Consider the following 13,606-nt stretch of genomic DNA (forward strand, 5'->3'; position numbering starts at 1 on the left):
ATCTCTTCAACTTTTTTCTTACTTTCATCATTAAGTGGCAGTCTCAAGCAACAACAATAAAAAATAATCTTTATATTTGTTGCTTTGAGATGTGAAGACTTGGTGAATAGGCAATCGCTTGATTGAAAACAAACATATGTGCAAGAATGCCACCAACCATAGAGTACTTTGTAGGTGATAAAACAAGATCATCTGGATTCACTGGTAGAAACTCCAATGGGGGTGTCCAAATGTTGATCTTCTTCGATAACTTGACTTGTGGTGTTTGGATGATAGATTCATTTTGCTTTTGTCAAAAGTTGAGAGTGGGATATGATCCTGAGTGCTATTATTTTTCTATTGTTTGTTTAGCTTTTATCTTTATGCTTTTGGTCCTTCTTGTAAGGCTGGACACACACATTATTGTGTTTTAAGGATCAACCAATGAGGTTGCATCCTGACCAGGTTTATGTACACTAGTCGCATTCATACAGGAGTATCCAAAGCCTCTATAACATCAGAAGGAAGATCCTTTTAGGCTTCAGAAGAAGTATGTTCAAAATCATACCTCATCCATTTTGGTGTAGTAATAGTGATGACTTTAGGTGGTTGGATTTGTCCATGAAGGTTGATCTCTAAAACATGAAGCCTTCTATAAACATTCTGCCTGTTTTATGTAAAGAAAGCAACAAGGAATCTTTCTTGTTCTATCAGAGGAGCTTTCATGTTCTTGTTGTGCTTGAATTTTTTCAAGTTGATAAGAGATGGGGTGGACACTGCCATGGTGGTGAAGATGGACGATGGTCTTGTGAGATAGTAGCATCAGAAAAAACATCATTGCTGCTGGATCCTTGAGAAGGATAGGGTAGAGTCCATTCCTTTTCAAAGATGGTAGGATTTGCCCTAGTTGCAATTACCTTCATCTTTCTGAGCACAACAGCTACAATGATAGGTTCCTTGCCAGAGGGAATTGCCTTATCAACTTTTTCCTTCTTTGGAGCAAAAGGAGCTTGTTGTTGAGCTATGATCTTTCTCTTTCATTGAAGCTGAGGAACTTCTTCATCTTTTGTTTCACTAACATCCCTGAGTCTAGTGTTGGTGTTCTTCTCCACAACTTGCTTCTTTGGACTTCTCTTTGTGGGAGTAGCCCTTGGACGCTAGATGGAGGGGATGGACGGAGGTGAAAACTTACGTTTCTTTTTTGTCCTCTGCTCTTTTCTAAGAATTTATGCCTTTTCCTCGGATTTTTGTGCTTGGCTTCTTGTCAGCTTCTTGTTGGCTTGTTTTGTCATGATTTTGATAAAGCATCATCACCAACTAACATGGTTTTGATAAACTTATTTCTCCTATTGTTTATTTCTTCCTCATCCACACAAGGAACCTCTTTTTATGATATTTTCATACCAAACCTCATAGATTTGATGTTTAAGGGTCTAAATTTCTATTGCTTAGCTATCATGGATCCCTTAACCATAATCTCATTATTGCTTGCATCATCCAGTATGTTGAAGACTTGATAAACTCCTTGTTCCCACAAGATTTTGTTCAATAGTGTAGCATAATAGATGTCTTGAAGGCTACCTATAGTCTTTGTGATGTGCACAATGTTGAGGTAGATGATGTGAGGCAAGTCAAATGGTATGCATTCCATCAGATTTTGTTCAATAATGCAACATAATAGATGTCTTCAAGGCTACCTATATGTAGCATGCTTTTGTTGCAAACATTCTACCAGATCTTTGCTTAATCGCAGTAGATGGTACCCAACCTTGTTCTTGTCTTTTACCTTGGATAAATTTTCTTTATATAAGGCCCTTGGAACATGTTCTTAATAATTATTTTCCCAATTGATGTTTGTACCTGCTCCCTTCCCTCTTCCAATAAGTGACTTGAGTGATGTTCTCTACAGATAAAGTCACTTTCTTTCCAAAAACAATGGAGAGTATGGCGTAGAAGGTTTTGAATTCAGTATCGCGCCAAAAAGTTTGAATCAATTCTGGGTGGATGATTTGACAGTCTTTGTAGAAACCTCTAATACCACAACAAAGCATGGTCTCGTTGAGGTTCAGGCCAATACCTTCCAAGTATTAAATGTCAAAGAAACACTCGATGTGGATGGTGGCTTTGTTCTTAGTGTGAAAAAAAGTTGTGTTGATCTTTGGAATGTGATCTTTGTACACAGAGGCTTCACTTCCACTTGTCATGGTTTAAAATGTTGAATCTTTTATGGGCTAAGGTTTGTGTTTAGGGTTCAGTGAGCAAGAATAGCAAGAGAGAGAGAGAGAGACTGCAGAAAGTTCGTCACTAAAGGGTTTGATGAGATAAAAGAATGGCGATTTTTGTTCTTTTGAAGGTGAATGGTTTTTGTGGGATTTTTGAAAAGAAATCATGAGGTTTGCCAATCAAGAAATGACTCAGCAACAACACTACAACGTTTTCTCACCAAAATGTTGCATTTCAACTTAAATAACACAATACTTATGATATAAATGTGGAAGCAATGTTTTCCAAGTTTATTTTGATGATGCCAAATACTCAAGTCAAGAATCAAGAGTCAAGCAAGTTTCAAGAATCAAAGAGTCGTTCAATCAAAGCAAGGTTTCAAGAATCAAAGAGTCGTTCAATCAAAGAAAGTTTCAAGATTCGAGATTAAAGTGAAGATTCAAGAAAATACTCAATTAAGATAAGTATTAAAAGAGTTTTTTCAAAATATTGAATAGCACAATTTTGTTCAAGAGAATTTTTCAAAGAAAAATCTTTTACCAAGATTTTTACTCTTTGGTAACCGATTACCAGTAGCCAACATTCTTTTCAAACTGATTTACAAAGCAATAATCAATTACCATGAGCATGTAATCGATTACCAATGTTTTAAAACGTTAGATTTCAAATTTCAAGAGTCACAACTTGTGATAAAACATTTTCAAATCATTTTAAACTTGTGTAATCGATTACACTATACTTGTAATTGATTACCATTATTTCTAAACGTTTTGATTTTCAAATTTAAACATGAAGAGTCACATTTGTTGATGTGTAATCGATTACACTATGATGGTAATCGATTACCAATGACTTATTTTGAAAAATAAATGACTAAAAGTCACAATTCTTAAAGTGACTTGTTTCTGAAGATTTTTTCAAAAGTCACAACCTTTAAGTGACTAGTTTTCAAAAGAGTCACAACTTTTAAAGTGACTAGTTTTAAAGAAATTGTCAAGAGTCACAAACTTTAACTTGAGTCATCAAATGACTATAAATATGTGACCATGACATGAATTTCCATAACTGTTTTTTACAGAACTTTCTGATTTATTTCTCAACATCTTTCTAAGAGTTTTTGTTCAATACTTTCTTTATTCAAGAAAAGTTCATTGGCCAAAAACTTGTGTTATTCTTCTTTTTCTTCTTTCCTCCTCCCTCTTGCCAAAAGGATTCAAAGGACTAACCGCCTGAGAATTCTTTTGATTCTTCCTCTTCCCTTTAAACAAAAGATTTCAAAGGACTAACTACTTGAGATATCTTTTGTTTCCCCTTACAAAGATTCAAGGGACTAACCACCTAAGAATTCTTTGTCTTAACACATTGGAGGGTACATCCTTTGTGGTACAAGTAGAGTGTACATCTACTTGGGTTGTAATACTGAGAACAAGAGAGGGTACATCTCTTGTGGATCAGTTCAAGTGGAGTGTACATCCACTTGGTTGTTCAAAGAGAACAAGGGAGGGTACATCCCTTGTGGATCTTTGCTTGTAAAGGATTTTACAAGGTTAAAGGGAATCTCAAGAACCGGTGGTTGCTTGGGGACTGGATGTAAGCACGACTTGTTGCCGAACCAGTATAAAAACTTGTGTTTGCTTTCTTCTTCCCTACACTCTTTACTTTTCCACTGTGCACTTTTTATTTCCGCTTTACTTTTGTCTAAGTTATTATTTCTGTTCTTTACTTTCTTATAACTTAGTAGTAAAGCCTAATTGAATCTAGTGATATTAAGAAGGATAAGTTTTTTAATTAGTCAAGACACATTAATAATTAATTCAACCCCCCTCCCCTTTTTAATTATTCTGAGGTCACTCTATCCAACAATAAACATTAAGTCATTCCTTTATAAAGTCTATTCCAAATTGATTCCTTAGCAGAATTAGTCTTTCCTTAGTAAAGGCTTTTGTAAATATGTTAGCAAGCTGATAACCAGTGGGTACAAATTGTAAGTCCATTATCCCTTTCTGGACATGGTCTATTATAAAGTGATGTTTAATTTCTATATGGTTTTCCATTGAATGCAATGTGGGATTCTTAGAGAGATTGTTAGTAGTTTGGTTATCACAAAAGATTAGAATGTTACTCTTATAGATGTTAAGCCTGTTTGGATCTAAGGCTAGAAGTGCTTTTAAGAACTTATTTACTGGAAAATAATCTATATTTCTAGTAGAAAAGATGTCAAAAGTACTTATGACTTGTATCCAAACAGATCCGTTGTAATCTTCTAGCTAATTCTTTATCCAAAGAAGTTGAGCATAGCAACTTGCAGCTGATATGTGTTATGCTTCAACAATGGATAGTGCAACTGATCCTTGTTTCTTACGTATCCTAGTTACTAGGTTGCCACCAATGAATTAACAGCTTCCACTGATGTTTTGTCTTTAAAGTTTGTCTATAGTATAGTCAGCATTAGAGTAACTTGATAATATGAAATATTTCCTTCTTTTAAAGCAAAGAAAAGGGTTAGGAGTACCGATAAGATACCTAAAGATTCTCTTAACGGTAGTTAAATGGACTTTCCTTGGTTCTTTCTAAAATCTTGCACAAGAGCACACACTAGAATGATATTAGGTTTGGACATTGAAAGATACAGTAGAGACCCAATCATTGCTATGTATAGGATTCCATCCACTTTCTTAGATTCCTCGTCCAGTCCATGGTCTGTGGTTGGATGCATTGGTGACTTCATTTCCTTTGCATTGTCCATGTTGAATTTCTTCAACAACTCTTTCACATACTTGGTTTGATGAATATTGTCACAACCTACCCTTTTGCAGGCGAGCGAGGCGAGGCTCACGAGTGCGTCTTCCAAAGAAGGAAAATGCGCGGAGTCGCCACCAACGTTTATTTGTGGAAAACGTCGGAAAAACCAAAGGAAACTGGTCATGAAGAATATTCCAGATTTGGGAGTTGTATTTACGTTTGAAGAAGGTATTAGCACCTCTCACGTTTGTCCCAAAGGACAACAACCTTAATTTTAGAATTGTGTGAAATTGTGTACCTAAAATTTTATTTCTTTCTTATTTTTGAGGTTGACAAAAGCGGGGCTCTTGCTCCTATGTACCCTCCATCGAAGAGGAAATCAGACCTACGTAGTTCTTTCTAAAGGGTGAATCAAGCGATTCTTTTTACTTGGACGGTGGTCCTTTTAAGGCGTTGGACCTTAAAATCATCCATTTTACTTGATGAGAAAAACTGAGGTATCGAACCTTAAAATCCTTTTTAGTGATTTTTTGCGGACGAGCTTGACTTTGCGAGTTGATTTTAGCCTTAGTTTCACTTTAGTTATTAGTCAATTCAATTAAGAAAGAGAAATCCCAAAGAGAAACATCCGATTGATTTTTTTGGTTTATTTTACTAAAAGATATTTTTTTGATTATTATATTATTATTTTACCTCTTTTTGGTTTCCAACGTGGTTACGGTATGACCGAACGGTCGAATTTCATTTTAACAGAAATTAACGAATATTACAAATCAAATGATCGGTGGAAATTTATTTTATTTTTTGATTAGGCGAGAGAATGACTTAAGTAAATGACTAAAGCACGTCAAAAACGGAAGAAAAGAAAACTGAAAGTAAACGAAATTAAAGTGAAAGTACACAAAACAAGAAATGAATTTAAAGTCTCGGATTCGAAAACTTACCCGTTGAAGAATGAAGAACGAACGAAGAACGAATGAAGAACGGTGAAGAACGACAAAGAACGATGAAGAATTTCCACAGAATCGCTTACGATGGCGTTACGGAAACACTTTGACTCGATTTTTCTTCACGAAAATGTGTTTTTTTGCCCAAAATAGCCGAAATGCATAGCCAAGGGGTCTTGAACATTTTGAAACAGCTCCCCCCTCCCCTATTTATAGGAAAAAAGGGAGGTGCTTGCCGCCCAGAGACTTAATGAAGAAGATTTCTTAGCGCACCCGAATTACAAAGTTCACCCCCCTTTTTGTATTTTACGAAAAAGTTACGGAAGTGTTTCGGATTTGATTTTCATCTTTTTTCTCTTCCCTTTCACCAATGTTAAGTGAAATATGCTTACCCAAGGTTTTTGGAAATTTTACGGAAGCCACGGAAGCCCTGGAAACCATTTTTCAAAAATGTGGAGGAGCTTGCCGCCCAGTTGCTTCCTCCTTAAGCAACCCAACTTCCTAAATGTTCTGGAAGGGCCTAGATTCGAATTGCTATTTACACCTTTTTTTACTAAATACACCCCTTTGCTTTTTTGGTTATTCTTTTTCCGTAACGTTACGAAACTTTACGAATTTCGTAACGATACTTGTTTTCTTTCCGTAAGGTTACGAAACCTTACAAGTCATGTAATTACTCCTTTTTTAGCTTTCGGAATGTTACAGAAACTCACAGATTGCGTAACAATACTTCCTTTTGATTTTCGGCATGTTACAAAATTTCACGGATTGTGCAACAAAGGATGCCAAGTACCTCGAAGTGGTCAACCAAAGGTTGCATGCCATCAAACAATGGTCCCCGGACGAAATTAGGGTATGACAGTTGCCCCTCTTCACTTACCTTTTATCGGAGATAAAAGGAAAGCAAAGATAAAACACTGATTTCGTCTGTCTTCGCCCTTTCCGTGATTAGTCTATGACGACTTCCATCTCTCCTTCTTCTTTCTCTGCACAACACAAAACAAACACAAACAACAAAAAACACCAATAACATAATATACACATATACACATGTTTGGCGAAGGAACCGATCGGGAAAATAACAAAAAACCATATTTCCCAGTCACCGGAGGCTCCGCGCTTGATAATGGAGGATGCATGAACAGCGCTAGGCAATCAATTCATGGGGCTCCGAATAGGATGGTGGAGGATACACGAACAGTGCTAGGCAATCAATTCGTGTGACTCCAGACTCGATGGTGGAGGATGCATGAATGACAAGCAATTCATGGGGCTCCGGATAAGATTTGAAGGTGAAGGATAGACGAACAGTGCTAGGCAATCAATTCGTGGGGCTCCAGACTCGATGGTGGAGGATGTCTCAATGACAAGCAATTCATGGGGCTCCGGATAAGATTTGAGGGTGGAGGATAGACGAACAACGTTAGACAATCAATTCGTGGGGCTCTAGACTCGATGGTGGAGGATGCATGAATGACAAGCAATTCATGGGGCTCCGGATAAGATTTGAGGGTGGAGGATAGATGAACAGTGCTAGGCAATCAATTCGTGGGGCTCCAGACTCGATGGTGGAGGATGCATGAATGATAAGCAATTCATGGGGCTCCGGATAAGATTTGAGGGTGGAGGATAGACGAACAGTGCTAGGAAATCAATTCGTGGGGCTCCAGACTCGATGGTGGAGGATGCATGAATGATAAGCAATTCATGGGGCTCCGGATAAGATTTGAGGGTGGAGGATAGACGAACAATGCTAGACAATCAATTCGTGGGGCTCCAGACTCGATGGTGGAGGATGCATGAATGATAAGCAATTCATGGGGCTCCGGATAAGATTTGAGGGAGGAGGATAGACGAACAATGCTAGTCAATCAATTCGTGGGGCTCCAGACTCGATGGTGGAGGATGCATGAATGACAAGCAATTCATGGGGCTCCGGATAAGATTTGAGGGTGGAGGATAGACGAACAGTGCTAGGCAATCAATTTGTGGGGCTCCAGACTCGATGGTGGAGGATGCATGAATGACAATCAATTCATGGGGCTCCGGATAAGATTTGTTGGCAGGACCGAATGGTGCACCAGGTTTTTTCACCTAAAAAGGCGAACATGCTTTAGCAAGGAAAAATAAATCATTCGCGAGAGCACCATATCTTAGAGAAACAATATACCCATGCCAAAAGTAATTTTCCTTGTAACTGAAAATGAAGGGCAGGATGCCAACATTTAGCTTTTAAATGAACATTCAGGGGAAACGTCGGGTCAAACTGAAGCTGGGAATAAAATCACTCATAGTGTATAAAAACTCACACAGGCAAGTGTTTTACCCTAATCCCAAACCATAACTGCACCATGACTTTATTTTGCACATGGTTTCCTATTGAACGAAAAGATCACACACATGATCACGAATCAATAGGATTTTCTCGAAGGTAGTGTTTTGGAGAGGAAGCTGGGTGTTTCGGTCTTTTCCTCTTTGTTTAGGTGGGGCGGGATATCGCCACTTAGAATGCCAATCCCAATGGAAAAACCACATTAAAAATGGGTTTTCTCTTTACCGGTGGCTATTTACCTCGCTGAAAATTTATTTGGTCCGAAGATCTCATGTCCTCTTTCTTGCTTTCCATTATTGATCGGGAATTATTCTGTTTTCCTCCGATCTTTTCCTTTTTACTTTCTTCCGATCTTCGACCGAGAATCCTTCTTTTCCTTTTCTTTTCTTTCTTTTGATTTCATCCTTTCCGATCTTTGTTTAGGAATTCGGGTTTTAGCATTCGTTATTCGCTCTCCCTTGAGGAGATTCTGCTGTCCTTTTCTTCGGGGAAAGGATGAGGATTCTTTTCATGGGCCAAGGTTCAAAGTAGCCTGAGGTTGTGTCTCAACATGGTCTTTTCATCGTGCGAGCCCGATCTTGATATCTGGGGCAAAACAAATTCGTGTGTCAAGGTGTCGGTCCCGGGTTGAATTTCCATATCATTTCCACGAGGTACGCGTAACAATGATGATTTGGGAACCACGTGCAAAATTAGTCATGGCTACAGCTAGGTGGGTACTCAAGCATCCAGTTTATGGCATTGTGATACTAAGGCTTGGGATTTACACAAGTAGACCCAATATTTCCAAATTATGTTCTTTCATCGGTTCAATGAATCCATCCATTCTTATCTCGGTTATTCTAGAAAATGAACTCTTAGCGTCAGTCTCTTGTTTCCAAAAGATATGTTTGCTCTCTACGAATGATTTATGCTTCCTATGACCATAACATGCCGACCTTCGAGGTCTTTCTTTCTTTTTCTTTTTGTTTCATTTTTTATGTTTGCGAAAACTATACATCCATCGTTATCTATGATAAAAGCTTTTCTTTGTACACCTACGTTCCTATACACGACAAACTTTCTCTATATACACCCGTATAAAAAACTCTTTCTCTTTATATCAACACGGTCTATATAACAACTCTATTCCTGTTCAAAGACTTCTTTTTCGTTTTTCCAACATACACTCGCGGTTTATACAAAAATTTCTTTATATACACTCATTACTCACACACAAGAATTTCTTTTCACACCTTATTTACACACACACAAAATCTTTCCATACATTTTTTTACATATAAAAAACTCTTTTCTTTTCTTTATATATATAGGCACGACATTTGTTCACAATGCCTCTTTCTTTTTTCTATTCTTGGTGTTATCATGATTTTTGTTCGTTTTATTTTTAGGACGACGTTTCTAAAGGAAAACTCTACAAGGTTCCGGAATTTCAACAAACATTACCGACAATAACGGAGTAAGCACTAACGCAACAATCCAAACAAAACGTATGCACAAAACAAACGACGATCGAAAAAACAAAACAAACATTAGTCCCTCAAGTCATAGAAACAAGATAACATACAAATGATAAATGATGGAACATACGGATTTGGGGATCCCACGGTCATGTGGCTCCGCATGCCACCGGACTCTTGGGTCACGGTAACAAAAGGTGGGGTGGTCGACAAAAGCAGGGCTTTTGCTCCTACGTATCCTCAATTTGTGATGAGGAACTCAGACCTACGTAGTTCTTGATAGCTGTGAGACTAAAAATAGTCTCGGTGTTTTCTTCACTAAAATGCGAACATGCTTTAGTAAAGAGACAAAACTTCCAACTGATCAGAGCAACATATGCTTTTTTTTATGAAAAATGATGTGACTATCGGGGAAGGAGAGTATGCTGATGAAATTTTCTCATAACCATAAATGAGATTTTGGATGTTAGCATTTCGTTTCTAAATGACCATTTAGAGGAAACATTGGGTTCAACAAAAATAGGAGAAAATCACTCAAAGTGTATCAATCTCACACAGGTAAGTGTTTTATCCTAATTCCGAACCATAGATATGTCATGACTTGATTTTGCAAATCATTTCCTATCAAATCAAAGATTACATGCGTGATCATGGATCAATAGGACTTATTTTGGGAATGGTTTTTAGGTGGGGAATTTGGCTTTGAGTGTTTTTGCCTTTTCCTCTTCTATTTTTGTTTAGTGCGTGGCGAGAAAGTCGCTAGCGCACAGGATTTTGTCGGCAATCAAAGGGAGAGGACCACTTTAGGTCGTGGTTTCCTTTTTCTTGTTTACTTGGTGATAATTCTGTATTGTTCAGATATTGTCTGGTCCAAAGACCTTTCTGGATGTTTCTTCTGTTTTCTTCCGATCCTTGATCGGGAATTTTCTTTCCTTTTTTGCCTTCTCCTACTCTTTGATTGGGAATTTTCTTTCTTTTTTGCTTTCTCCCACTCTTTTGATTGGGAATTTTCCTTTTCTTTTTTTTTTTGTTGTTTTCCGAGGGCAAGGTTTATGATAAGTTGAGATTTTGGCTCAAGGCTTGTAGAACGGCTGGTCATGATATATGTCAGGGTTTGGCCAGCGGTTCAGGGATAAAAGGGATGTTCTACATTATTTCCATGATACACATGCCGACCAATATTTTGTGAAGTATTTTTTGCTACATACATGCTTATCCAAGGTATCTTTCTACCTAAACATGCATACATACATATATATATATATATATATATATTTGTTTACATACATGCATATCTAAGGTATTTTCACTACCTAAACATACATATATATATTTTGTGAGGTATGACTACCTTCCGAGCTTGTGCTTGTTTTATTTAAATTCCTAGGATCATGAGCAACTAGGTGTGTCCTGCTATGACTTGAGAAACAAAAGTTATCAAATAACAAGCAGAGATTTAAAAGGTACTAGGTTGCCTCCTAGTAGCGCTTCTTTAACGTCTTGAGCTGGACGCCTTATGACTTATCGGTCACGGACCTAGTACTTTGCTTACCTTAGGCTTTGGACTTGGTCGCCTATTGGTCAGCCATGTGCCATATGCAACGCTCTAACCTTTTTTTGGATGAGCTGAGGTGAACTCTAGAGGTGGTGGTGGTGCTTCTGTTGCCCGCTGCAGGCCATCCCCAGGCTACTGGGGTGTTTCGCCCTACGCCTGCCTAGGGGCGTAGTACTTCTTGATGAAAGCTCGATTAGTAAGGGTCCTGATGACCTTGCTGGGGGCAACAGGCACCTCGTAGAACCGACAGAGGCCCGTAATCAGAGCTGGCAACTCCAAGACCTTGTTGGACTTCTCCGGGTCCACAGGGTGTCTTGCGGGTGTGCTCCTTACAAACAATAGATGACATCAGAAATCAGTTGAGAGATGTGCCTTCTTACCTATGTCACGATGGCATGAACTTGCTGGGGGGGACGGGCACCCTGTAGGACTGACAGAGGCCCGTAACCAGAGCTGGAAACCCCAGGGCCCTGTTGGACTTCTTCGGGTCCACTGGGTGTCTTGCGGGCGCGATCCATGCAAACAATAGATGACATCAGAAATCAGTTTAGCCACATGCATACTTACCTATGTCGGAACGACACAGACCAACTGATACTTCCACAGGGGGAGATTGACATTGCGGTCGTTGGGTAGAATGTTGCTAAGTAGCAACGTCATCTATATCTGTGTAAGAGTGGTCATGTTGGCGCGCATGATCCACACTCGTCTCTTTGCAGTGGCACGGGTGAAATCTTGCCCCGGTATGTATAGTAGTTGTGTGATAGCCTCCCTCTCTGGTTGTGCTCGCACAGTTGGTCGCCCTCCAATATCAGGGGGTGGCCCAGGAACTAAAAAAAGGAAACTACTGGTCCCTTAACCGGGAGCACAAGTCTCGGTTAAGCATCTAAGGGCAAAGGACCCTAAATTCTCTTAAGGTGAGGATATGAAACACATTGAAAATGAGGATGCGTAGCCCTCTAAAGGCGAGGGCGTGCAGCCCTTTGAAGGCGAGGGCGTGTAGCCCTCTGAAAGGGAGGACGTGTAGTCCTCTGAAGGTGAGGACGTGTAGTCCTCTGAAAGTGAGGATGTGCAATCCTTTGAAGGTGAGGGTACTATTACCCAAGGGTCCGCCCTTATGAGAAAGCAAGAGATTGACTCATTGAGAGGGCCGGTCATTCCAAATTCAAAAGATTGGACATTAGATTTAGGAAATCTATGCAGTTAACATGAATTTTAGGGATGCAGATGCATGCAACCTTTGTCGTGAAATTTGGTAAATGCGTACTTTATATGAAACAATGCAATGTAATGGAAAGTTGTACAATGTTCATGACATTCTTTCCCTATTTTGTGATTTTGATTTTGATTTTTTTTTTGGAAAACACAGATTGACTGTCCTTTTGAAAGAGGCGATAATTCATGCAATCTTATCCTATCTTTGCAAATCTCTCCGGGAACTCCCTCAGAGTGTTTGTTCTGTTTGATTTAGTCACTTGACCATTTTGGAGTGACAGCAATGAAGCCGTTTGACGTTTAATCAATCCATTGAAATTCCAGGGTTTGTCCCCCCCTCCCTTTTTTTGTTTAAAAAAACATCGACGGGTGAGAACTTTTGATCTGCCCCTATGTTCACTTGAGGCTCATGCATGATGCCCCTCATTGCCCCAGTATAGGGCTTTGAGGTACCAATCGTTGTCTTTCGTCATGACCTTGTAGCAGGGAACCTATTGGGTGAGAACTTCTAATCTGCCTCTAGGTTTGCTTGAGGTTCATGCACGATGTCCTTCATTGCCCCAGTGTAAGGCTTTGAGGTAACCATCATTGTCTTGTTTTCACAACCTCGTAGTGGGGAAGAACGAAAGAAGGAGTTGATTCTTGCAAAAATAATTTTCCAAGGACGAGAAATAGTTGAAGGATTTTTTCAGTTGATGGATTAAGTCAAATGACTCCTATGTAGAAGCAAGATGTTTTGATGTTTTGATGATGCCAAAGGATCAAGTGCTTCTAAGACAAGAATCCAAGAAAATCAAGATATATGATCAAGTTGATCTCTAGAATCTTAGGAAGAAGTTTCCAAAGCAAAAGGTTTGGCCAAAGAATTCTATCTAAATCATTTTAAATTGAGATTTACTCTCTGGTAATCGATTACCAGCAGCTGAAAATGTTTATCACAGTCACTAGAAATTGATAATGTGTAATTGAAAATGTTTATCACAGTCACTAGAAATCTTAGGAAGAAATTTGAATTCAAAATTTATAATGTGTAATTGATTACGCATGGATGGTAATTGATTACCAGCAGTTTATTAAACGTTTTAATTCAAATTTTAAAGCCTGTAATCGATTACACAAGTCTTGTAATCGATTACCAGAGGGGATTTTCAGA

This window comes from Glycine soja, chromosome 12 (assembly GCF_004193775.1).
Source record: "Glycine soja cultivar W05 chromosome 12, ASM419377v2, whole genome shotgun sequence".
Lineage (NCBI taxonomy): Eukaryota > Viridiplantae > Streptophyta > Magnoliopsida > Fabales > Fabaceae > Glycine > Glycine soja.